This window comes from Armigeres subalbatus, chromosome 1 (genome assembly GCF_024139115.2).
Source record: "Armigeres subalbatus isolate Guangzhou_Male chromosome 1, GZ_Asu_2, whole genome shotgun sequence".
NCBI lineage: Eukaryota > Metazoa > Arthropoda > Insecta > Diptera > Culicidae > Armigeres > Armigeres subalbatus.
In genome coordinates, this window is record NC_085139.1 from 144,718,179 (window position 1) to 144,746,042 (window position 27,864).

Consider the following 27,864-nt stretch of genomic DNA (forward strand, 5'->3'; position numbering starts at 1 on the left):
ATCTGGTTACGTGTGAAGATCCTGAGGCCTATTCTAGTATTTTCTTGGAACATCATAAACATATGCAATGGACGTATTCTATTCTATGTACCACAAAGGGCATGTACCACTTTTGAAATAAGCCAAAAGATCTCTGGGTACCCATGCAGATTTAAAGGCCTATTCCAGGTTTTTCTTGGATGACCTCGAACCTATGCAATGGACGCAATATATTCTATGTACCACAAAGGGCATGTAAAACTTTTGAAAAAATCTGAAAGATCTTTGGTTACGCGAGTTAAGTTTATACGAACGGATTTCTCTTTTTAAAAAAAGGTTACTTCATCATTCGCGAGTCTAAATCGAACTGATTGCTTTATTCAATATTGAAACTTATTACACCTCAAATGCTTACACTTGCACTTTCCGTCGTCATCGTCGTCGCACGCCGAAACTGCCAGGTTGCTCGATGTTACCATCCGTTCTGATGCCGTCGTCAGCATTCTGTAATGCCCTCGTTCTGGCGGCCCGTCGCCAACTCGTTGCGATGAGGTCGTCAGCTTTTTCTACCACCGCTGGGGTAGCTTCGTTGCTAACTCGTCCCTTCCTGAAAGATGAGGCTCCGTCTGAATCACATCCATCAATGTCGTAGGTTTGATCCTGGGTTGAATATCCACTATCGGTTCCTGTTTGATTGTGGCGTTAGATGCTTGTATCTTCAAGGTAGCTGATCTGTTGGAGAAAATTTTCAAAAGAATTGCGATACCGATTATCATGCAGGGGAGGGAGAGGATTCCTCCAAAAATGGGCCACGAAGGCCACTGGATGCTGGTGTTGTTCAATCGAATGTACTCCATTTCCTTTCTCATCTCTAGATGCAAACTATGTAGATGTTCCAAACTGAGGTTTGCTATTGTAAATTGCTTTTGTATTGCAAGACCGTCCAATGGCAGCTGTATTGGACTTCCAGCTATATTCTGTATGGTATTAGAATAGCTGATGTTGTTGATGATTACTTCGCAATCGTGAAATGATATCAAAAATGTTCCAGATAACGTACGGTTACCGATTCCACAATTTGATGCGAAGGATATGTTTTTGTTTGAGTTCAAAATGATGTTTTCGTCATTTATAAATGTGACTTCCTCCTTAGGTGGGTTCATGGTGTAGTTGCAGCTTGCTTGCTGTCCCGAGAGAAGGTTTGGTACACATTTGGATTTGTCCGCTTCTATTTGGTGGACTTTGTATATAGTTGCCTCTAACGAATTCACGATGTAGCTACCAGTTTCATGATGCAAATAGTTTCTTCTAGTCAAATGGATTTGCTGGTGACTAGCAGTGACGGGGAAGACGTGAATCTTGTTGAAAATCCTCGTATCCAAGATGGGGGTTTTTATCAGTAAAGTCAGCTCCTTGCTGTTGGTGGCGATCGTTGTATCTGCAAGGTTTAGTGCTTCCAAGACATTGTGAAGTGTAATATTTTGCTTGGATAAATCTTGGTACAATATTTCAATTTCATCCTGACTTAGTATTTTTTCGTTCAAAATCCCGGCTTTAGCTAAAGATATACTATCAACAATCTGTTCTAATTTTTCCGCTAGATATTTTAAGTTAAGAAAAATATTTAGTGAATAAATCTCTAATGATTTAGCATTCGAAAGTTCTATTGCATCCTTGGTTTTGTAAACAAGTTCCTTCATTTGCAAAATTAAGTGCCCTATTTATTCTAATCTGTTGATTATTGTTGCTAACAAGTTCGTTAATGGAAGAGTTTATTATTTTTAAGTCGTTTGCGTCCGGACTTCCTGCAATGAACTTCCAACCTGTTCCTAGACTATCCCAGCGCTTATGTCTCCTAGAAGGGGCCAAGTTTTTAGTGTTTGATGAATTTCATCAAATTTTTGTAAAGTGAGTGGTGTGAATTGGTTGATTTTCAATTGATCAAATTGATTCCTAAGACTGTCGACATGAGCTTTCAGAGAGGTAACATTGAAATGATGAACATAGTAATGGGACGTAATTTGAATTCTTGCTAATCCTGAATGAAAGATAACAATCGGTAAATGATCTATTCTTCTAACATCCACTCTTGCTTCTGTCATTAGACACAAAAATATTAACATTCTGCAAAAGAAGAGAAGAAAAGACACAAATTAAATTTTCCTAACCTTAATGTCATTCTTATGAACTTTTCTTCCATCATCCATAGTTACAGTACTTTTGTTAACTTGCTTAATTTTGGTTTTCTTGAACCGTGGCTTGTGTTTTATTCTTTGTCTTGCATTTTCGTATACTTCCTGGTTACATTCAAGTTCCGTAGCTTTCTTAGATTTGTTATGGAATTTCAAATCCTTTTTCTGCTTTTCTGTTAAGTTCTTAAAACATTTTCTATAATTTCTGGGGTTCGAGGGACGGAAGAATTATTTCAAGAGGGGTGTATTTTGTTGCACTATGGATGGAGGAGTTATACTTATTGAGTGACAAAAGGAGTAGGTCATTGACAGGTTTTCCGGGATTTTCATGTTTTGTAATTCTGTAGGTTTCTACGATTGTAGAGTGGAAACGTTCTACAACACCATTCATTTCGCTCCGTCCTGTAGCGGTAACATATGGTTCAATATGATGTGTGTTGTAAAAGTTTACCAAATCTCCGGTCATGAAAGATTTTTCACCATCCATGACTACTATTTCTGGGGGATTGTAATTTAAAAGGAGTTCCTTTACGGCAGGGACTATATCGACTGCTGCTCTTGACTCAACGTGTTTAATTTGCGCAAATTTAGAAAACTTGTCGATATAGGTAAGGAAGTGGTCACTTTCAAGGAATAGGATGTCTATATGAGCGATTTTGAAAGGGGCATTTGGAATAGGTGTGGCCTGAAGAGGGAAGTCAATAGGGTTACGATTATATTTATTCTCGTGACAAATTTTGCAATTCATCACGAAATCCTTCAATTTTTGAGCAAGTTTTGGAAAATAAAACTTCCTCAAAATTTGTTGTTTGTTTTCCTCGGCACCACGGTGTGCTCTGTAGTGCTCCTGTCGGATGATGTTCCATTGTTCATCTTCCTCTTGCACATCTTGGAGGATCTTTTGGCTGAAACGGATTTTTAACAACCTCTTAGAACCAAAATGCTTCTTATAAATTTCCTGAATTTTGCCCATCAGTGTTTCGGTTGTTAACAATCCATTTACTTTCGAAAGATCAAAATGTGTTTTTAGTACCTGTAAAATAGAATCATCGTTAATATCAGGTAATGTAATTTCGATTCTAGTGTAGTTAACAAATGGATTTGATACCTTTGTGTTGGTCGGGCCCTCCCTCAGAATAACTTGATGTTTAAAGCCGTTAATAGGAGCCTCGGTAGACTCAATGTAAAAATCATCGCTATTCTCAGCAGAGTGTTGAGTTGCCGTCATGGAACAAACCATTCTACTTAGAGCGTCGGCAACTACATTGGTTTTACCTGGTTTATACATGATCTCATAATCATGTTCCTCAAGATACGATTTCCATTTTTTTAATTTAGCATTCGTGTTTTTAGGTGATAACGCAAAGGTGAGGGGTTGATGATCGGTAATTACTTTGAATTTTGCTCCGTAGAGATAGTTTCTGAAAGTTTGAAGTGCCCAATATATGGCCAGCATTTCTTTTTCCGGTACTGAACATCCTTCTTCCGATTTTGATAGGGTTCTGGATGCAAAATGTATAGGTTTGTCTTTACCTAATTCCCCCTGCGACAGGACGGCACCGATTGCATAGTCGGAGGCGTCCGTAGTAAGGATAAACGGCTTGTTAAAGTCTGGGTAAATGAGAATATCAGATGATGATAGCAAGTTTTTCATTTTTTGGAAACATAGTTTCTCCTTGTCGTTAAGTGATATTTTTCTGTTGGATGCGGGGCTTCTCTCCCCCCTTAAAAGGTTTGTCAGAGGTTTTGCGATTTTTGCAAAATCTTTGACAAATCTTCGGTAATATCCCATCATTCCTAAGAACCCTCGGAGTTCCTTTAGATTTTTGGGTTCTGGAAATTGATTAATTGCCTCGATTTTCTTTCCATTTGGTTTGATTCCCTCTGAGCTTATTATGTATCCCAGAAATTCTACCTCATGATGTAAAAATTCCGACTTATCCAACTGAATTTTCAATCCAGCCTCATTCAAAGTCCTGAATATTATGTCTAAATTATTTAAATGTTCCTCGAGGTCCTTTCCAAAAACGATTACATCATCGATGTAAACGTAACAAATTTTTCCAATGTGTTCTCTAAGAACATCATCGATTGCTCTTTGAAAAGTTGCGGGTGCGTTCTTCAACCCAAATGGCATTCTGGTAAATTCATACTTGCCATTATTGATCGAGAACGCTGTCTTTTCGATGTCACTGGCTTTCATCCGTATTTGATGGAAACCAGATGCTAAATCCAAAGTGGAAAATATTTATTGCCTTTCAATTGGTCAATAACATATCCAATTTCAGGCATAGGGTAGCGGTCGGAAATGGTCTTTTCGTTCAGTTTCCTGTAATCGATGACCATCCTAAATTTCTTTTCACCGGATGCATCTGCCTTTTTTGGCACTATCCATACTGGTGATGTCCAAGCTGAGCGAGAAGGTCTAATTATTCCGTCAGCTAAAAGTTTGTTAACCTGCTTCCGATCTTCTTCGGTGTAAGCAGCAGGATACGGATACACCTTTTGGTGAATTGGTACATCATCAGTAGTGTTGATAGAACATTCTACTGTGGTACCGCAAGTAAGTTTTGTATCCGGTTGATGAAAAACTGCTGAATGAGCGCTCAAAACTTTTTGAAGCTTATCTCTTTCGTTAGTTGACAAGTGAGATATTCTGAATAAATTATTGGATGTTGGGTTTGCGGGGTTATATCGTGAAAGTGGGATACTTAAATTTTCAATACCTTTTTTCAAATGTAAAACATTATTTTCAAGATCTACTATTGCGTTGAGTGCTTGTAAAATACCTGTTCCAATAATTCCTTTGAAAAATGGATGAAACTTGTGAAGCAAAAACTGTGCAGAATGATTGATTTTGGGGTGTCACAATGTCAATGGCTGAAGTTGCATGAAATTTACCACTAGCACTAGAAATTTTATCAGCGTTGAAATCATAGGGTCTGGAACTTTTATACTTGTAAGCTAGTTTTGGTTCAATTATATTTATATTAGCACCTGTATCTATGAGAAATGGAAAATTTCCGATACTGGTTTTCAGATAAATGTACGGAAGAGTTGGAGTTACCAACTCGGCTTCCATTCTAAAAAATTGGTCTGAGAAGAAGTTGAAGGTTGAGGATCTTCTTCTTCTTGATTGATTTGATTTTCCTCAGCCTTCGGCTCATCGTGATGATGAACATCTGGCTGAGATTGCTCCTCTGGAATTTCATCTTGATAATAGTAGTTGTCAAAATCTGTGTTGGGGTAGTAGTAATCAGGGTAGTAGAAATCATATGGATAACTGTATTCCAAAGGATGAGCCATTCGTTTAAAATTTGGTTGTTGATCGTAGGGTGGATGTGGTCTTTTTATTCCCATGGGAGGCCTATTGCCATAATTAATATTCCTAGATCGGATACTAGGATCTACTTCCATGGGTTCCGGTTTGGGAAGAGGTCTGTTAGGTTGCTGGAAGGGATTATTTTGGAATCTTGGTTGTTGGAGATGCTGAGGTTGGCGGACAAATGGAGGTTGTTGGAAAAATGGAGGTTGTTGGAAAAATGGTGGTTGATGGGAAAACGGTCGCATCTGGTGCATTGGATAGAAAGGTTGTTGGTGTCTAGAAGAAGTTGGATGGGGTGATGGTCTCCTTGGAGGGATTCTTGGTGGTTCGAGTTCTCTAGGTTTTGGAGCTTGAGCATTATGTTCATTTCTATAAGGAGCAGATCGAGTATCCATATTGAAGTAATCTAAGCAGAATTGATATGCATGATTCAGAGTTGTCGGGTTGAAAGTTTTTATATGGTGGCACAGAGGTTTTTCTAACCCTCGTATTAAAGAGTCTATTGCTTTTTCTCTAAAATAATCGATATGAGAATTTGCATGCAAAAAATTTAGGTTCCGTTTGAATCTGTGCTATTATTGACGACAACAGTTCATTGACGCGAGAATAATAGGTGCCTAAGCTCTCGTTACTCGCTTTTTACATTGAAGTGAGTTCAAAATCCAATGTTTTCAAATCTCTCTTATCTCTATAATAGAGAAGCAGGGTGTTCTTAATTTGGGTCCAATTATGCATGATGTTGTTTGCATTTAGAATATCGGCAGCTTCTCCTCTGATTTTCCGTCTTACAGAACGACCAATTAACTCAATTTGAGCATCTGTAGCTCCATGTGCCCGGTACATATCAATTACCCCTTGAACGTCTGCTAACCAATTGATAAGCTCAGTTGGTTTGCCATCGAAAGGTTGAAGATCACGCAACAAATCGCGCAATCTCCCCAATTCGATAAATTGTTGCATGGTTAGCTGAATTGGAGCAGCGTCTTGCTCTGCTCTCGCACCGTTGTTATCGCCAGCTTGAGCCATGTCAAAACAAAATATAAACTTTTCACAGATTCCAAGTTCACTCACTAATCTTATTTAACACTTTCCCTACTAAACACTAATCTTTAATGTGGCTAAACACTTATATCAAAGTTGCAAAGAATCAAACACTTATTCAAAACTTTTGGGTCACGGTTTGGGTCTAATTATATGTTCACTTACTCCTTGGATCACTAGTTAAAATATAAACGAAAGAATTACTTACATAGAGGACCTGGTCCTGTGTTTGGCCAACATTAGGGTCGTTGGTCTTGATGATGGCTGTCCTTCCTCAGTCGGGGGATCTGCAGGCAGGCACTTTTGGATTGTTCCGTTTTGCTCCTTCGCTACTCTGGTCCAGCCGTGCCGATCGGGTTTTCCTTTTGGAGTTTGTCCACAGTGTCCTGCAGGTCGCTTTGTGATATGTGCCTGGCTCTTTGAACCAGGGAAACCGGTACTGGAATCCACTAAGATTTTTGCACTTATCACTTTATACAATTCCCGAATAGGAGGATCTCGCCGGAGCCTCCAGTTAAGTTTATACGAACGGATTTCTCTTTTTAAAAAAAGGTTACTTCATCATTCGCGAGTCTAAATCGAACTGATTGCTTTATTCAATATTGAAACTTATTACACCTCAAATGCTTACACTTGCACTTTCCGTCGTCATCGTCGTCGCACGCCGAAACTGCCAGGTTGCTCGATGTTACCATCCGTTCTGATGCCGTCGTCAGCATTCTGTAATGCCCTCGTTCTGGCGGCCCGTCGCCAACTCGTTGCGATGAGGTCGTCAGCTTTTTCTACCACCGCTGGGGTAGCTTCGTTGCTAACTCGCGTGTAGATCTTAAGGTCTTTTCCAGGATTTTCTTGGATGACCATCAACATATGCAATGAAAGCGCTCTTTTCTATGTACCACAAAGGGCATGCACCACTTTTGAAACAATCTAAAAGATCTCTGGTTACGCGTGTAGACCTGAAGGCCATTTCCAGGATTTTCTTGGATGACCATGAACATATGCAATGAAGGCGCCAGAAGACTTATCCGAGAGATTTCTTCGATAGCGTAGAACATATGTAGTGATCACATTTGATTTCAAGATGCGCAAAGAGCATGTACCACTTTTGAGACAAGTCCATAGACCCATGGTTACGAGTGTAGACCTTAAGGACTTACTCCAGAGATTTCTTGGATGACTCGGAACATATACTGTGAACGCATTCTATGCTAAGTTCCACAAAGAGCATGTACAGTATTTGAATTTGCATAATAGGCCTTTGGTTATGCGAGATCTTTAGGCTTTACTCCAGAGATTTCTCAGATGACTAAGACCTCATTTCAGGGATTTTTGCATTACCCGAAGCATATACTGTGAACACCTTCAATTCTAAGAAGCGTAAAGAGCTTGTAGCATATTTGAAACTGGTTGAATGGCCTTTGGTTACGCGTGTAGACTCTCAAGCTTTACTTCAAAGATTTCTTGTATAACCATGGGCATAAGCCGTAAACCTTGACAATGGGCAAAAAGTATATGAGTTTCTGTTTCCAAAACTGTCAAAATTATCCAAATCGGTTGAAAATTGTTGAAGTTATGATAATATCAATTTATGGGAACACGGGTACCCTGTCGGCCATCCACGTGTGTTTTTTTTGCTGGCCGCATAAGGGTTAAACTTAAAAAATAAAATAGTTATATCAGTTTTATTGGATTTTTTATTAATATTTCATTTAACTGCAACATGACAATGAGCAAATTGTGACAGTCAATCTCATACGCATAACAAAGTACAAGTTATGAACTTAAAATAATACCTGAAATGTAGAGTTGTAAGCGAATGTAAGGAATATTGCATCAACAACCATTTCCTACTATGCAACGCAGAAATCAATCTCTCATTACAAGGAGTTGATGAACCAATACACCATATGTTCCATATGCTTGTATGCTTCACTTCGAAAATGTTCAAATGTTTTCAGCATGGAAAGCAATCCTAAATCTCGAAAAGTAAATAAATTACGAACTTGGTGTCTTCGACAAAGTTTTTCAGAAGAACTTTCGCTACAACGCTCGCGAAGACATAGATCTTTAGATTAGAGATCTCTTGCATATTGTAAAGTGGAAAAAATATTTTTTTTATCTCATTGATTGATCATAAGGCTGAATACCTCCATGCATCGAGTTAACGATAAAATGTCTTGAAGACGCCATTACGCTAAATCACATAAAGGTACTATTAAATAAACGCGCTAAAAACACGATTTTAGCCACCGTGCATTGATGAAAAAATCGAAAAAGATTTTGGTTCATTTTGGACTATGCAATTAAGATCGGTGAAGGAATGGTCAAGAAATGATTTCGCTACTCAAACTAATGCCTGCTTATCCTGCTATGTGAAGTGAATGGAATTGTCACTTTTCATTTAAGTAAAGTATTCAGTATTCCAAGAGGAAGCGTGACATTTCTTCCATACATGAGCAGTCGTCCAATTTACATCAGTGATTGAAACAAATTTTCCTTAACAGCTTTTTTTATGAGTGACATAAGGTCTGTATCTGCATAAATCCGGACACCTTTAAATCACTGTAACTTTTGAAATATTGCACGTAGGAGTTTCACTGAGGTATAGCTGGGAGTCTATAATGAAAAAGACAATGATTGGTATTTACATTCCATCTTTAGTGATCAAGATGGCGACGAATGGAAAACACGTGCTTGAGCGGATTTTGTACGGGCGTAAGGCGAATCCTGATTTGTCAATACGGAAACTTGGAAATAAATTGAATTTGGCTAAATCCACTGCTCACGATGTGCCTAAATCAATTTCAGAACGTTTAACAGTTGAGAGAAAACCGAGAAGTGATAAAAACGTTGGACGTGCTGATCCTGTCATGGACCGGAAGGTGAAGAGGATATTGAAACAAAACCCAAATCTCTCTGTTCGATCGGTGGCTCGTAAAATAGGGATGTCTTCACATTAGTCCGTCAGAGTACTCTTCAAAATTGGCAAATAAATTCGTCACACAATGAACTTGGACGGTGGCTATTTTTCATAGTTCAGTGGCGAGCTAGAAAATTGGGTGGGGGGTGGCTTTTTGGGGTTTCTGAAAAAAAAAATTCTCCAGAAATTTTTGTCTTTGGGGGGGGGGGGTTAGGTCCAAAACCCTACCCTGCATTAAAATCCACACGGAAAACCCATTGTTTTGGCCCGATTTGGCATCATGTCATTAACATTAAATTCTTCCATATTGTTCGAACAATAAATCTTCGAAGCATTTTTGTAGATGTTCCAGCAACGTACGTTCTTCATCAAAGTGTTTCGGCATATTTCAGAATTTATGCTAACGTTATGAAACACGTGATTGCCTATAAATTGTAGTCGCTAATGACAAAAATGTAAAAAAAGATAATTGATCCCCATATGGTCGGGGTTCAGCCAAATCACACCAAGCGCCATCGAAAAATTACCGATTTTTCTGCTCAAACTTTCGTTTAGCAGATTTAATTGTTCGCAAATCGCATCGAATATCCCTCAACCCCATACCTGAGGATATCCTACTGCAAATGTATGCTAAAATTTATATGAAACTATTTCCGTTGTCCTTGTACGAACAAAATATCACAAGTCAGTCGAAAAGCCGCTTGGTGCGGTTTGGCTGAACCCCGACCATATAAATTTAAAACGTGTTGCAGAAAGCGAGAACGCATCCAATCAAGCCCATTTTGACGTAGGATTTACGTTTTTCTTTACTATACTGGGTGTCATTTAGATTTTTGGAAATCGAGGCCGTTACGCTGGAAGGGAAGATTTTGAACGTTACTAGCGCCTTTATCTTTCGATGGATTTTTATAATTTATATATCACTCGACTCGGACACTCTCCACCATTCTGCCTATTTCATTGAAACTTAAGATTATTAACGATAAGCTATTGAAAATTTTAATTCTTGTCAAAGCCAGTAAAAATTTCACATATAACCAATCCCGTGCATTCCTAACACGGACATCAGAATGCGGTATGCCACGGGCCTTCGGGTCTATCGGAAGATTTTCTTCGTGTACAAAAGAAGCAGTGCCTGCCGTGTGCGAGTCATTACAATTTGTGACAGCAGCGCGTGCTGACGTGCTTTTTGCTTGAGCATTTTTTGTTTCTTTTGTTCGCTCGCTGTTTACCTAAACAGCGACAGCATGCAGTCACCAGCGGTAGAACTGCCGGTGGGTCTGCGAATTGACGAATTCAACAGAAACACATGCGCCACGTGTGGTGAGAATCAGAACTAAGCAAATGGTGTAAAAGCTGACGTTCGGCGTGATGAAATTAAATTATTTTACCTTTTCATTTTTTTTTAAATTAATTGACGGACTGTTATTGATAAATTATTATCTAATATTACGAGAAATTCAAATACCTTTTTTCTGGTGTGCAGACTGTTAACATCCGTGTGACGTTTGAATAAAAAAAACGAAGTCCATTTGGCTGCAGGTTTTCAGTTTTCAAATATGAACTAAGTGTTCGATGGGAGAATAATATTCGCAGTTAAATTTCGAGTTCGGTGACTGAAGATTGAACTCCTCTGAGGCGATGGATGATACAGGTCAGTAATATTAAATAATATTTTTATCTGAACATACTTTTCTTTCAATCTGACCGTAATGTTTTGGTTGTTTTAGTTCCGGTACAACATATCCCGCTTGAATTAGCTGACATTCTGGACTACGTGGGAGATTCCGTGCGTCCATTAAGAGAGGGTTTAGCTGTACTGGGCGCAAACCATATTGTTTGTCTAGGGTACACAAAACAGGATGCTTTGTTCGTTCACGCCAGAGGTTATGTCCTCCAAAGCTCACATCCGGCGGATACGCCCCACGAAGTACATCTCAAACTTTGCTCCGACAACAAGATGTGGGAATTAAACTGTTCATGCAAAGCAGGTACAAGACGATGCAAGCACATAGTCGCTTGTTTGCTACAGATCAACCAGTAAGTGTTACTTAAACATACTTTAACAATCAGTTTTCTAAATGATCTTCGAAATACGTCACGTCAAGCAAATACCTGCTATATCCTTCTCATACGTAATACGTATACTTTACTATGTATGAATACTTCTTTGGGCTTTGGTCATTTGTATGATGCTTTAGACAAAAGATGTTATTTCAATTTGTGTAAGTATAATATACTATATATACTTGTGTTTTTAGTTTGATACTTTTAAGTTTTCTTGCGTAGACGTATTTGGCAGGCTTATCTATTATTATTATTATCATAAAAACATTAATTTAAACTTTTTTGGTATTTTATTAGATTCAGAACACTGGAAATGTTAACTTGCACTGATGCAAAACAAGCTTGGGGATACTGTAGAGCTGAAAAAACATCACAATGGGATGCAAAACCTATCCAGGATCTGTGCTGTATTCGACAGGTTAAAACGCTTAAGTGCACGGACGACGCAAAACGAGAACAGATACTGTCTGAATCATTTTCAAAATTCTGTCAGGTATTGCACATGAATTCATTTATGAAACTATTTTTATTTAAACTGTTATATATTTTAGTCGTTCCGAATTCGGCGCTTGCAAAACACGTCAGGGAAGAAATATTAACAGGATCGAGTTTCATTCTGGAATAAGCGCTAGATCAACTGGACCTGTCATCAGTATCTGCACAAAAGATGAGCTACGTTTGCTGATATCGCATTGTGATACTATCACACAACCGGCACTTTCACTTGATAACGTGTTTCTAGCACCCGGGCACAAATTGTTCTATGATGAAGCGGTCAAAACTACCATAGATCAAGTGCTCGAAATTGGATTGGAAACGTCATCCCAGGATACTAAAATATGGAAACTACAACGTGCGAAGAGAATAACTGCCAGTTCTTGTTATGGACTTTATACGTACTCTAAGAACCCTAAAGCTAATTGGGACACGAAGATCAAGCGATATTTGAACCCGGTCAGCTTCGAGAATAAAAGTACTCGCTTTGGCAAGGATACAGAAGATACTGCGTTCCTGTGTTATTTAAAGAAGCGGAATCTGAATATGAAGAAAACTGGATTTATCATTCACCATTATGAATCATGGATAGGAGGTAGTCCTGATGGTGTTGATCCGATATCAAGGGTTGTGTTGGAAATAAAATGCCCAACAGGTGGACAGGAACATGGATTGGAATATTTAACGACTAAGTGCAATGCTACGCAGCGTTACGTGAAAGTGACAAGCGCTAATGAGGAAAAGAAATATTGTTTGAATAAGCGACATGCCTATTATGCCCAAGTACAGGTCAATATGTTCGTTCTTAATTGCCCACGGACAGACTTCATCGTTTACTCATTGAAGGAAGATAACTTTTTGGTTGTTGAAGTACCATATGACAAAGCGTTTTTGGAGGACTTGATCCCTTCTCTGAAAGGTATTTATTTTACAAAAATCCTACCAAAACTTGTTAAGACAAACGTAGAGTAACGGAATAAGTACTACCTAAATCTTACCTGTTGATTAAATGGTTGAAATATATACAATGCGTTTTTAAACATTTTTATATTTTATTCAAAATATGTTGACTTACAATGCATTTGTTTATATTTATAAGATAATAGACGATATTAAACTTTTCAAAATATCCGAGATATGTTGCCTTTAAAATTTGTCGTCTCGTAGTATGGGTGCTGAGAGGTTAACTAATCCGCATATAATTAATAGTATTTCGTCCACATGTTTGAGCATGCTTGCGTCCAAGTGTTGCTGCAAAACGCCAAAAATTTTGACTCGGGAGATAGCACGCTCAACATGAATACGAGCCTTAGCTATCTTCTCATTCAGTAGTGCGTCCGCTTCTGTAAGCCTGTCGTGTACCATCTTAGGGGGAATGTGAAGCCGGATTCCGTTTTGAAGACATTCAGATTCGATTGCAAAGCCCTTGTCCACCATAATCTCATCTTTGTGTTTGTCCAGCTTGGCGATAAAATTTTCTTTCAGGAAAATGTGTTTGTCAGATGCTTTTCCAGAGTATGCTCGCGAACAGAAGCTTATCAATCCTGCCGGCGTAACACCAAGGAGAAATTTGGCAGTACGTTTGTGCTTGTAATTGGAGTAACACGAAATTCTACAATTAAGACAATTAGGACAACTAATCCCAATTTCAGTGCAATCAAGTACACAACGCACACGTGGAAAACTTTCTTGAAAGCAGAAGGGAATATTGCGAGAAATTTCCTCCATCGACGGCCAGTAAACCATTCTGCCCAGCACTTCAGATAATAAGAAGACCGTGTGCGAAAATATTCAGATACTGATGACGGAGAAATTCGAAACAGCGTGGCTAGTGCGACGAACGATATGTTTTGCTTTAATTTTGCCATCGTAAGGATTACACGATCTGTAGTGTGCATCTTGTACTGCTTCGTATATACATGGTCTTCTAAATGCTTTACTGCGAGTGCTATAGCAGCGAGGAGTTCAAGAGTCGGGACACCTGTCCAGACATTTATGTCTTTGTCAGTTACTAAAAGATCGCTCAGTATCATGTTCTCTGTTTTACGTATTTCCTGGAAAGCAAATTCAATCGGTGTTTTATCGTGGTTTAAATGTTGATTCTTCGAAGTTTCATCGCTTTGCTTTTTCTCATGTGCTGCATCCTCAAAGAAGGGCAACTCAGCCAGCAATCTCAGATTATCCTCACCTTGCGTATCTTGAGCATCAAAGAGATCCGAATTGCTCTCAACGACTTCAGTCGCACTGGCACGCGCTTCACCTTCACCTGTATAATTAGAGCTGTTTTCAACAGGCACTGCTTTATTTTTCCGAGGACTTTGAAATTTCCGGGCATATGAATTCTGAGCAATCCTTTGTTTTTCGGTTTTTTGTAGAAGCGTGGTAGGAAGATTCATAGAAGGAACAGCATTTTTGGTAAGAAGTTTGGTACCTGAAAATAAGTTTAAATAAACTAATTTAACAATCTAGTTTTCATTTGTTCTGAAAATCGTTGGTACTAACTCCGTATCAAGGCATATAAGTGGCATATATATGTAGATTAGGGTGGTTCCAAAAATAGACTTTGCCCCACATCACTCTTCTGATTCTGTCTCATGTCCTGAGTGTCTTCCGAAAATTTGAGCTGATTTGGATACAAACTAATTTAGCACAAGCCGTTTTAAGTTTGCATGGACAGATTATAGCGCTTTTCCATTAAGCTCAGCTGAAAAAAAAACCTATAGAGATAAAAGGTGCTTTTACTCAACTAAAACCACATCATATTGATTGGTTTCAATAATTATTTCTAATTTATAATTAAGCTTATTTCAAGCAATAGAAATTTTCCGAAATTCTTCCACAAATTCCTCCGTAAATTCCACCAGGAAGTACTCTAAAAGCTGCCCCAGGAATCGCTCCGAAAGTCCCATCAGGAATTCTTCCGCAAGTTCCTCCAAGAATTCCTCCGTTAGTTTCTCCAGGAATTACTCCGGCAGATTCTCCAGGAGTTCCTTCGGAAGTTCTTCCATGAGTTCCTTAGGAAGTTCTTCCATGAGTACTTCCGGTAATTCCTCCGGAAGTCCCTTCAGGAATTCCTCCGGAACATCCTCCAGGAATTCCCCCAGAAGTTCCAGGAATTCCCCCAGAAGTTCGTCTAGGAATTTCCCCCCACGTTCCTCCAAGAATTCCCCCAGAAAATCCTCCGGTAATTCCCCCGAAAGTTCCTCCAGGAATTCCCCCGAAAGTTCCTCTAGGAATTCCCCCGGAAGTTCGTCTAGGAATTTCCCCCCACGTTCCTCCAAGAACTCCCCCAGAAAATCCTCCGGTAATTCCCCCGAAAGTTCCTCCAGGAATTCCCCCGAAAGTTCCTCCTGGAATTCCTCCGGAAGTCCCTCCAGGAGTCCCCTCTGGAAGTCCCTCCAGGAATCACTCCGGAAGTCCCTCCAGGAATTCCTTCAGAAGTTTCTCTAGTAATTCCCCCGGAAGATCCTCAAGGAATTAACCCGCAAGTTTCTCCAGAAATTCCTCTGGAAGTCGCTCCAGGAACTCCCTCTGGAAGTCTTTCCAGGAATTCCTCCGGAATTCCCCCATAAATTACCGAAACCGTCGGATGCGGAAGTAAACTTGTTTTTGCTGCTTAACAAGACTGCAACGGCCGAAAACGACTTGTTTTTCAATTAAGTTTTCCACAGTCGCCATAAGAGTTATTTCGTTTTCCCCAGAAGTTCCTCCGGTTATTCCCTTGAAAGTTCCCCCAGGAATTCACCCGGAAGTTTATTTAGGAATTTCCCCGCAAGTTCCTCCAGGAATTCCTCCGGAAGTCTCTCCCGGAATTCCTTAGGAAGTCCCTTCAGGAATTCCTCCGGAAGTCCCTTCAGGAATTCCTCCAGAAGTCCCTCCAGGAATTCCCTCTGGAAGTTCCTCCAGGAATCTCTCCGGAAGTCCCTCCAGGAATTCTTTAGGAAGTTTCTCAAGGCATTCCTCCGGAAGTTCCTCTAGTTATTCCCCCGGAAGATCCTCTAGGAATTCTCCCGAAAAATCTTCCAGGAATTCCCCCAGAAGTTCCTCCGATAATTTCCTTGAAAGTTCCCCCAGGAATTTCCTTCGGAAGTTCCTCCAAGAATTCCCTCTGGAAGTCCCTCCAGGAATCATTCCGGAAGTTCCTCCAAGAATTCCTCCGGAAGTTGCTCCAGGAATTCTTCTGGAAGTTCCTCTAGTAATTCTCCCGGAAAATGCTCTAGGAATTCCCCCAGAAGTTCCTCCGGTAATTCCCTTGAAAGTTCCCTCAGGAATTCCCCCGGAAGTTCCTCTAGGAATTTTCCGGCCAGTTCCCCCAGGAATTCTTCCCGGAAGATCCTCCAGGAATTCCCCCAGAATATCCTCTAAGAATTTCCTCGTAGGTTTCTCCAGGAATTCCTCCGGGAGTTCTTTCAGGAATTCCTCGGGAATTTCTCCAGGAATTCCTCCGGAAGTTCCCCCGGAAAATCCTCCGGGAAATCTTCCAGAAGATCCTTCAGGAGTTCCTTCAGGAATTCATCTGGAAATTTCTCCAGAAATTCCTGCGGAAGTTTCTCCAGGAATTCCTCAGGAAGTTCCTCCGGAACATCCTCCAGGAGTTCTTCCGGTAAATCCTTCAAAAATTCTCCAGAAATTCCTGCGAAAGTTCCTATATGAATGATTCAGGAAATCTTCGAGGAATCCTTTAACTTCCTGAAAAATTCTTCCAGGAGTTCCTCAGGAAGTTCCTCCGGAACATCCTCCAGGAATTCCTCCATGAATTCTTCCGGTAATTCCTTCAAAAATTCTTCAGGAATTCCTCCGGAAGTTCCTATATGAATGATTCAGGAAATCTTTGAGAAATCCTGTAACATATTATATAATTAGGGGCAGGTGGTCGGTTGCCTGCACTAGTCGGTAGTTGGCACCCCTTCGTAACTTTAACGTGTGCTATATAAGCACGATATTGTTATGCTCATTTCCGCATCACTTAGAAGCCTTTGTTTCATTTTACAGAGAAAACATTTTTTTATCAAGTGAAAACGCACTCCAAAGATTTTTTGGTCGTTTGCCAAGTGTTATAAATCAAAGTATAACGATCGGATAGGTAAGTGCATTATGTATTTACAAAGCATTTGTAATTTAATATTGAATGCCATCGCAGCGATGGCAGTTGAACTATCATTTTCACTTTTCTAAAAGGGTACTAGTTTCGGTTGTCGGCACCAAGGTGGAAACGGTGAAATATCAAGGCAAATCAACAGTTTATTGCCTAATTTGCAGCTATAAGCCAAGTTGTAAGCAAAAACAACAATTTTATCTTGATAAAATGTGTATAATGTACTTGAATCCAAAAAATTTCCTATGTTCCAGGTGTTTCAGGTGGCCACGGGGGTTCAGCCACATCGCACCAAGCACCAACAAAAAATCATCAATTTTTCTGGCCAAGATTTCGTTTAGCAGATGTAATCGATCACAAATGGTATTGGATGTCTCTCAATCTCATAACTAAGGATATCCTTCTACAAACGTTCATTTGAATCGATATGAAATGATTTTCAATTTCCTTTTTAAGAATAAAATATTACAAATCAGTTAAAAAGCCGCTTGATGCGTTTTGGCAGAACCCCGAACATATGTTAAGTATACCAATATTTCTCAAAAATTTGATTTTTAAAATCCGTTCTGGTTCAGAACAGTTCTGGTGTTGAGATTTCGGTAAAATTTACCGAATACTGTGAAATGAGCTAAGTGTGTAGCCATTTGAAAATTTAGTTAAGTACAACGTTTTTCGGCACGAATGTATCTTCGTAAGTTTTTTTCAGCGAATGTATCCTAGTGTTATTGATCATTACTAAAGTTGCACAACTTGTATAAAAATCGTGTGTTTTTTTAGCAACATAGTTTTTTTTATCTGCTCTTAATGGGGAAGCGCTTAATTCTGTATACACCCAGGTTTTTTTTTTACACGGTTTGGTTTTAGTCGTTTAAGACCCTCAGCGTCAATGAAACAATGAGTTAACCCCACGAAAAATTTCACAAAAAATCAAAGAAAATTCGGGGCGTATTTTAAAAGCTGTGAAAATTCAGGTTAACCAAGAAATTAATGCATTCCAACCGCGTAAAAAAAACCTGAAATTAAATTTCCACATACTAATTTCCATGCAAACTTAAAACGGCTTGTGCTAAAACAATTTTCGTCCAAATCAGCTCAAATCTTTTGGGGGACACTTAGAGCATGAAACAGAATAAGATGAGCGCTGTGAAGCAAAATCGATTTTTTGACCCCCCCCCTCTGATATATACATATATTTAAAAGAGCGAAACTGCTTTTGTAAACAAAAGCTTCTCCCGTCGCTGGTGGGCTTATTTGAACCCACCAACGCAAACCAGCGCCATGCAATGAAGGAAGAGAATTCGCTGCTTTCATCAGTTTCAAGCAGTTTCGCTCTTTTGAAATGGGCATTCATGCATACAGGTAGGTACAGTATAAAGTATATGTAATAAATTGAACCTCACCTGTGCGATAATCGCTATCGTGAAAATGCTGACTGTTTTCACTGCAGTTAACCATACGTTCGCCATCCTCTTATTTGTCGGAAAGCTGTGAAGGATTATACCTTTGCTGCTCTTTGCTGTGCAGCCAACCACGAAACAACTGCGGTTACTCCTTGGCTTACTGCCATCCTTGCAATAAGTGTGATCATGCAACCAAAATTGTGTCGAAGCATGAGTACCTTGTAATGGCCGAACTAGGTTCCTACTAGGAATAACGTTGGGTTTCAGGTAACGGGTCCGTACTAAAAGTAGAAATAGAATTAAAAAAAAAATGAAGATAAATGTTTAATAATACCGGCAATGCATATAAATTACTGCAAACAAATGTAAATTAACGGATCTCTCTAAAGTGCTTTTTTGACCTTTTAATCTCAATGCATTTCATAATTCACGAAAAAGGCTTTACCACCGCTAGGTGAATTGATTTGGGTTTTCCATTTATCACAAAAAATAGCCCATAAAACTATTCAAAGTAAATTTATAAAGTTGATAATCAAGAGATAATTCTCCAGAGCGAGAAGATAGTTAGTTTCAAGCAATTTACCTGTTACAAAATCTTTTTTTGTGAAGTGCTTCCGACAAATACGCAGACTCTTTTGTACGTCCTCGTTCGATATTCCAAGAATTTGAAGCCATCTGGCATGGGATACACACTTGTGAGAAGGAAATCTTTCTAATAGAGATAGTTTCCTGGTGGAGCATCCTTTAATGCAACATCCTCTTTTTAAATAAGCTTTCTTGTTGCCATCAGGAAGTCGAAGGGACGGGAGTGCAGTTGACTTGAGCTTTGTTCGGCTATCTGTATATTAGAAATTTGTAACATCAGTGATTGAAAGAAAACAAAAGTTATTTGAATACTTACTCTCAATAAAAGCATCCAACGGGAAGTGCCTGTGGCAAATTCGCTCATCTCCGAGGCCCAGCACGTCGACAACTTTTGTCCACCTTTTAAACATAGAATTTCCTGCATTAGGAACACGGAACAACTTCTCTGTAGCGATACAATTTGGAACGACACACTTCATGACATTTGTCTTATTTGCCTTTATCGACATTATGGTGCTGATATGTCTGGTAATTTTGCTACCATTTGAAAGATTTTTCAATTTCTCGCGGAACGATGTATATTTGACATGTATTTAATAAAAGAACAAATCAGAAAACTCACTTTTTAAAGATCGAAATAATTTCACTATCCTTGTTGACATTCGTTTTTCTTTTTTTCATCAAAAGGACAGGCAGCGCCACGCGCGGCCGTTTCTGCGTGGATTTGACAATATGCATGAAAGAAGTGGGCGCATTTTATTTTCATTCTGTGCTTGATGATGGTCGGGTGCAGTTGTGTCGGTTGCGATGGATCGATCATCGCATCACTCGGAGTTCACGGCTAGAGGTCGATGATGGCTGAGGCAGCGAGGACAGCGGTGGTGGATGGAGAAGAATAAAAATAGAGAGATTTGATATGCTCATCCAGGTGATTGGTTTCATAATCCATATGATTCCGGGATGGGTACGATTCATGTCATATTACTGACCATTTGTTAAGTTGTGCTTGGTACTAAACGACACGTACAATAAAACATGGTTATACTATAACAGTTCTGATTCTCCAGCAAGCAAAATCAACTACACTGATGAAAATAAAAATTTGATTGAAATAATAATTTTCATTTGTTTGCAGAAGGCATTAGCAATTAAAAATGCACAATCAGCAATATAGTGTTAATATCCATTTTAAATTAGAAAATTTCGCTGTATTACGTGTAAATGTTTTAGAAAAATCCGCAAAAAAAATAATGTCCAGAAGAATATTTAAACAAACTTTATCTTATTCTTTGTTTTTCATTTTCTGAGAAATTCTATTATTAAACTTGACGTAGACTCGGAGTTTGGAATCAAAACATTAAATAATTTTTCGTTGATGTATTAGCAGTACCTCTTCTATTGTCGTAGGGTTACTGATCCTTGACTTGTTTTTTATTCTTGTGATTTTTTCAGCAGTAAGCACGCATGTTAGCAAAAAAAAGCAACGAAATTGGTGCTGTAATTCTTTGTTTGGAAAACGGGACATCTATAAATGCCCTACATTTGCTTGAGTAAATAAGGGCTTAATAGTTAGAAACAAAGCAATTCTAATTATGTATTTAATTATTAGTTTTATTTCCAGATGTTTTGAATAAACAAATTGCTAATAATTTTACACAGCATGGAAGTTGTCGTTTCCAATATCAATACTATAATCAAACTCCATAGATCCAAAAGTTAGAAGTTAAATGTAAATACGTTACGTTCATACAAGTTCTACGTCTACTCGCGGTTATGTTGAAAACATTACCCATTGATCGTTTTTTGCACAGTTGATCGGGGTCAAAAAAGGATTCAGAAAAACCTTAATCTCACTTGATTGGATGAAGTTTGCGTTTTTCCATACAACTGCTCCCCACTCCATTGTGAAGGATCGCAGTGAGCCGTGATCGAAAACGGTTGCCAAAAATTTTCGGGTGCTAAATATTTTTTTAGGAAATTTCTTTTTGAACTCTTCGATTATATTGAAACCATTGAACCTACACAGTATAAAAATGTTACAACATATATGATGTAACAAAAAGGCTCCGTTCGATTCGACTCATTTTTCCATCACTTTTTAAAATTACAGGTACAGGTCGTCGTTACTATGGAGCTTGTATTCAATATTGCATACAATAAAAAGTTGGATGTAAAATTAGGGGCTATTGAACATTAAAATGAGCGTTAAAACAATTCCATGGCGTGTAATTTTTAGAATTTTTAACTGTGTAATTTTCACCAATCTCAAGAAAAGCTGCTAATTAAAGATTGCACAGAAAAAAGGAGCTCATAGAGGACAAGGAAGTACGCCTGGAACTACATCCTGAAGATCATCATCAAGACTGAAAAATTGCTGCTAATGGTCAACGAAAAGCCGAATGTCACGTGATTGAGTGAAATGTTTTCTAGGACAATCGACAGGAAAGTATTGTCAGTAAAATAGAAAAAATTATTTTGAAGATTTCTGGATTGTCTTCATTTACAATTTACAGTACAAGCCTCAAAGGTAAAGTCGACACTCTACCTACGATCGTATTTTTTAAAACTATCTATATTTTTTACGAATGCGATCTAATTTTTTAGAACGAAATATGTATAGGTATATGTTACCTTTCCAAGATCGAGCATAACTAATCATATTATTTTATCTTCACACATATTTGATGTTTCGTGTTTTCACCTCTATAATACGATATTCCCCCTTCAATAATGAGTGAGTAATAAAGTTTGGACTATGAACTGTATCACGAGAGGAAAAGTGTCCTGATGTCAAACGAATTATGAATTATTCCCAGTGTAAATTATATGTGTGATGAACATATAAATTAATAATTTTCATGGTGTCATTATTATTTTTTGTTTTTCTTTTTATAAACATAAGCTGAAAGTCTCGTTCATAAAGATACGATAGAAGACATCTAAACTGACTTTTCTCAAAGATGAAGAATCTTGTGACAAATATTTTTAAATCTGATAGTAATAGTGTAACAACATATTATCTAAGAACTGGTTCCCTTCTCGACACAAGGTCAAAACCAAAGAAAAGTGTATTACAGGACCTGGCACTATAATAAACAGAATAATTGATCAAACCAAAATAGTAGTTTGTGCAACTAGTTGCAAAAAGATGATTTTTTCAGCACGAGTTGTACGTTATCAAACGAGGCTTGCCGAGTTGGATAAATACTACGAGTGCTGAAAAAATCGAGTTTTGCAACGAGTTGCACACGCTATTTTTTGCAATGATGAAAAAAGGGCTTTAATGTGATAAATCTGTACCAAAATGGTACAACTGTAATAACTTCACATGATCAATGTTGCCGAAATGATATGCTGCTGCAGGAAACAAACAAATCCAATGTTATTGTGCCGCATTGTATGCTCGACAAACCATAAAGCGATAGATAAATCTGCTTTTTTGAGTTGCATAATGTTCATTAAAGCACCCATTTCATTGGTATGGAAAAGTAGGCCATTCTATCACTCAAACGCCAATTGTAAACCAGGTATTATGATCAGGAATTGCAAAAATATTTTATTCATGAAAATATATCACGTTTTGAAAGTTCACTGGTCAAGTTCATGTCTCTTCCCTAGAACTCAAACACTCGTCGCAGACGATCGAGGAACGCATCGATTTTTTATTTCGTTTCAGAGAGTGAGTAATGTCGCTTTAGTCTAGGCATAAGAGCCTGGACATATGGGGGAAATACCTATGTCCCATCCCTGGAAGATTGGTCAGCAAGGAGTGACACTAATCTCTTAGCAATGTCACTCCCATCGTCACCTTTTCATACACCCCCTGAATGTGGAACGGTTGGTACGGCTGTCTCCGTTTCTTCCTTTTGTAAATTCTTAACTGTTCGTTGACCATGTTGTTCATTACTGAATAATCTGATTGCCGATGAGTTACGAATTCTTTCCCAATTACAAGCCTCCACGGTGGGCCTGGCCGATTTAATATTTGTGTCATATTTATGATATTCTGCAAATATTAATGCTGACAAGAAAATGCTCGAAAATCCAACTGACATTTCCAGGATGCTTTTCAATACTGGCTGTACATGCGCTAAGACAATACAAGACAAGACAACTGCGCCCCACTCTGATGTTCATATTATGATGATAACACTGTCAGTTATATTCTTGCGTGTAGGTACATATTTTAACAATATAACATACCTACATTCTTCCAGGTTAACTCTACTCTTTATTGAGATAAAATATATTGGTGCGTTGCATACAGCTGCCGTAAAATAAACTTCACACGAAAGATAACGGTTGTGGAATTAAATAAATTTCACACTAATAAAGCCATTTATAGGATACTGACTATTTCGCTCAGTTAATGATCATGCATAATATTATAAAATGTCTGCAGGCTACTTAACAGAAATGATAACTCGTAGAGCTCTTCAGTCATAAATTTGTATTGCAGGTGTTGGGAACATCAATGGAAAGCTGGCAGAGGTGATAACTTTCTGAAGGCTGGATTCAAGAGGATTTAGTTAATTCACGTCTAATGATTCAAGCCCAAGTCTAGACGGAAGCGTGCTAAAAGCTAAACATTTATCTGGGAATCACGTTTTGCTAAGACGCAAACATTTCAAAGCACTCGATTATCATTGACCGCGTGGCACCTGATGGTTCAAAAGGGGCATCACGGGAAAGGGGTGCGATATTTTCGAAGCGTGCTGATGAAGACAAGATGCTATACACAAATCGTCAGTATGCGAGTTAAAATTATGAAGGTGACAAATTGATTATGATTCACTTTTTAGTGAGCAGGATTATGTGTATTCTCTTTTGACGTAGGACTTATGTCTTTCTTTTTCTTTACTATACTGGGTGTCATTTAGATTTTTGTAAATCGAGAGCGTTACGCTGAAAGAGAAGATTTCAAAAATTACTAGCGCCTTTATTTTTCGATGGATTTTTAAGATTTATATATCAATCGACTCGGACACTCTCCAGCAACTTGCCTAATTCATTGAAACTTAAGAATATTTACGATAAGCTATTGAAAATCTTAATTCTTGTCAAATCCAGAAACATTTCATATGTAACCAATCCCGTGCATTCCTAACACGGACATCAGAATGCGGTATGTCACGGGCCTTCGGGTCCAACGCAACGCCCTACCTACACAGTATGCAGTTGCCAGCGGTGGATATGCATGAAAGGAGTGGGCGCATTTTTTTTGTCATTCTGTGCTTGATGATGGTCGGATGCAGTGGTGTCGCATCTCTCGGAGTTCACGGCTAGAGGCCGATGATGACTGAGGTAGCGAGGGCAGCGGTGGTGGATGAAGAAAAATTAAATTAGAGAGATTTGGTCTGTTCATCCACGAAAAGTGATTGGATTTAAAATTCACATGATCCCGGGATGGGTACGAGTCATGGCATATGACTGACCATAGGTTAAGTTGTGCTTGGTACTAAACGACACGTACATTAAAACAAAATCATACTATAACAGTTCTGATTCCCCAGCAAAAAAAAAGTATATAAATAATAAACATTTGATTAAAACAATTGCTTTCATTTATTCGCAGAAGGCATTAGCAATTAAAAATGCATAATCATCATTAATGTTGATATCCATTTTAGATTAGAAAATTGCGCTGTATTACATGTAAATGTTTTAAAGTTCGCAGAACTTTTAATTTTCAAATACTATCATCAATAAGAAATCTATAAATGCCCTTCATTTGCTTGAGTAAATAAGGGCTTAGTAGTTAGAAACAAAGCAATTCTAATTATGTATTTAATTATTAGTTTTATTTCCAGAAGTTTTGAATCTATCTGAAATCTGTGTGGTACATACCACATTTTACTACCATACGTCACCTATAAGATTATGGGCAGTGTATATTTTATGATATTTTCTATGAAAAATGAATTCGCTTCAAGCACCATATATTTCATTGCTTAACTAATTAAATTAATTGATAAAATAAAACTCAACACGTCCGCGTTACCCACATAAAGTGAAATTATGTAGACACTTCGAGAGGAACAAAAACATATTTAAATAAATAATTACTGCTCCGTAACATAAACGATAAATGAGCCTTCCTGTCAAACTGAAAGGAGTAAAAGGAAACATGGTTGTTTGTTCTTGAATTCCGATATGCTTGCCCTGAATCGCCCCCATCCACAATGTAAAACTTATAAATATGACAATCTGCAACGAAACTTGCTATCAGGCTAAAGCTACAACAGTTCATCAGCATTCACAGTCATCTAATTGCATGTGTGCTTATCCGGCGTGCCCATCATGCTGTGAAATTTCCGAACTGACTTGCACTGACTGCTTTCCTAATGGATAAAGGTTTAACTAAGAACATCCTCGTCATATGTACGTTATAAAAGCTGACTTTATATCCCCTGCATCATGAGGATTTACGTCGAGGATTTTCATTTTTGATAAGGAAGCTGTAGAAACTTTTCTTACTCATTTAGCTGTTCTTCACGACCGCCTTCCTGGAAGAAGTGGAATGCGAAAACCAACTTACTTCCTCAGTCTGGTTGATATCATGTCGCTGCTCTGGTGCTCGATGTAGCAGCACAAATTCGGTGAGTCGGGCGGTGCGGGCCGAAGAGTTGGTAGCAGTTATGAAATTGTTCTTGCAGCAATAAGGAAATTTGTTGAGATTGCAACTGTAATTAAAATTGAATATGAAGTGGAAACGAAACTATAACTGCGGAAAATTGAAAGCGTTTCCTGGCAACGTTCTGACTGCAGGATTCCACCACAGCAATCAAGACATTACTTGCTACGCTCATCGACACCGAGATGGACGAACGATGTGCTTGTGGAAGAAGAATGGAAAGCGTCTGAGATGTCATAGAAATATAGGATGTGTTAGGAATATCCCTCTTACCTAGAACACTGACTACATCACATCTAATTAACATGAGTTAAATCAGCCAAGTAAATTAAACCTAAAGCATACTTTTCAAATATGTATGTTCTTCATCGTTCGAATGACTGGATTTGTTATAACTATTTTAAATATTTCCTAAGCACTAAAAATCACATGTTTGACACATTATTCACATCTGCTTACAGAAACAAATCTGTTATAAAATACTCGTGTGAAGTAATAAGACATGGTGTAAACGTGTACAAACTACAATATACAACAGGAAAAGCAACCACGGCGAGATTTGCTTCGTTGCATCTTTAGGATATCCCCTCTCGGATAGACCTAAATCTCCTTCATCTACTAGTCGCGAACTGGTTGTGGCAGCTGCCGAAGAAACGTGATACGGATCTTCCTACGTGCCACCATTTCTAGCAATTTTCACATAGTTTATACTACGAGACTGATTTCCAATCACTTGATGTACCGGATGAGAAATATTTACAGTCAAATATTAGGTGATTGAGGCTGTGAATGTTTGCTTTTTGTAATTTTCTGCTCACAATTTTGGCTTCTTAAGGCTATATGAACAATCCTAAAAAGAACTTTTAAAAGAGACCCAGAGCCTCCTAGTGACTTATAGCATTCAGCCCAGCTGAACGATTTGACTTCTGCGTGTGTATGTATATGCTCTATATAAACCAAGTCATTTCATAATCGTTAACCGATTTAATTGCTGCCAGATTCATTCACTATGGTTCAATCAGGGTTTTTCCCAAAGGTATCATTAACTGGTTTATTAAAATATCATTCGTAACACTAATTTATACTATGTTAATTAAACGAATTCGGACATAGGTGGTGTTTGTTTTCAAATCTAGCAAACCTAATTTGTATGCTTCAAAGTTCCAGAAGTACATGGTGATGGCGTTTGATATAACTTTTCCTTTGTAACTTCTTTTCTACCGAAATTAAAGCACCATGGAGATTCTTTCATCGCTAATTTGCATATAGAGGCGAGAAAAATTATACCACTAGAAAACATATACCGGCCCATCTTGCTGACAATGAAGATAACGTAGTTAACAACGCGACGTTTCTTAGAGAGGATGGGCTACCTTTTACCTTAAAATATTTAAATTGTAGTATCAGAATAAAATTTCCATAAAAGAAAAAAATCTGTTAAAATCACAAATAAGCTAATAAAAAAAAAGGTTTATTGGTACGCTTCATAGTTGGTCCAGCTACTCAAGGTCAGGTGGTGCAAGCCAATCAGCAACAGCTGTCCAACTGAACAAAAATCCTTGCCAACTAGTCCACAGAGCTAAGAGGATGGCGACTGTTCCTCACCCTGCAAGAAAATTGAAGGACTGAGGGGAGACCTTGCTGGTGAACACCGAAAAAGAGAGGTACGCCTAAGTCTATTGAAAGCAACGAAAGTCTTTCAACATTAGGTGAGGACATGCGAAGCGTCAGACGTACTAAGGGATGCAAACTGATCCTTGTGCTGTAAGGGAACGGATTGTAGTAATCTTTATAGGTATTGAGGAAGCCTCCCCGCCTCCGAACTCAGTCGCCACTAACATCCGCCTTCGTCGTTGTCCCGGTCCTGCAGTTGGTGATGTCAACGGAGGCTTCCGGCCTGCAACTCCAGGCAAGTATAGTTGTATTTCTGAACTTCCGGTACCAGACCAACCCCAACCTTCTAGCCGTCGATGTGTATTTTTTTCCTTTATTTGAGTGATTTTTTATTAATATAATAAGTTCATCACTTTTAAATTACTAAAGGAAAGTCTTACGGACTTCCTTTCGGGCCCAACCTAGGAGTCCCGCCAGGCTAAATGTTGCTAAAAGATCTGATTGACAATAATACATA

General features: G+C 38.5%; 1 protein-coding gene and 1 pseudogene across 6 annotated transcripts in view; one reads left to right on the forward strand and one right to left on the reverse strand.

Annotated features, from left to right (window-relative positions):
• The window catches only part of LOC134205209 (uncharacterized), a 98,158-nt gene that overhangs the window by 45,785 nt on the left and 24,509 nt on the right, over nt 1-27,864 (forward strand). Inside the window, exon 3 of one of the 6 annotated variants that reach the window (XR_009978092.1) lies at nt 19,846-20,149. The exons of 3 other annotated variants lie outside the window; for them this stretch is intronic. The gene's annotated coding sequence lies outside the window, so the exon portion shown is untranslated. Of the gene's footprint in view, nt 1-19,786; nt 20,150-27,864 lie in introns of those variants that run through there. 2 more of the 6 variants (XR_009978089.1, XR_009978087.1) reach the window with 2 other exon arrangements.
• Nucleotides 328-7,357, reverse strand: LOC134207055 (uncharacterized; annotated as a pseudogene).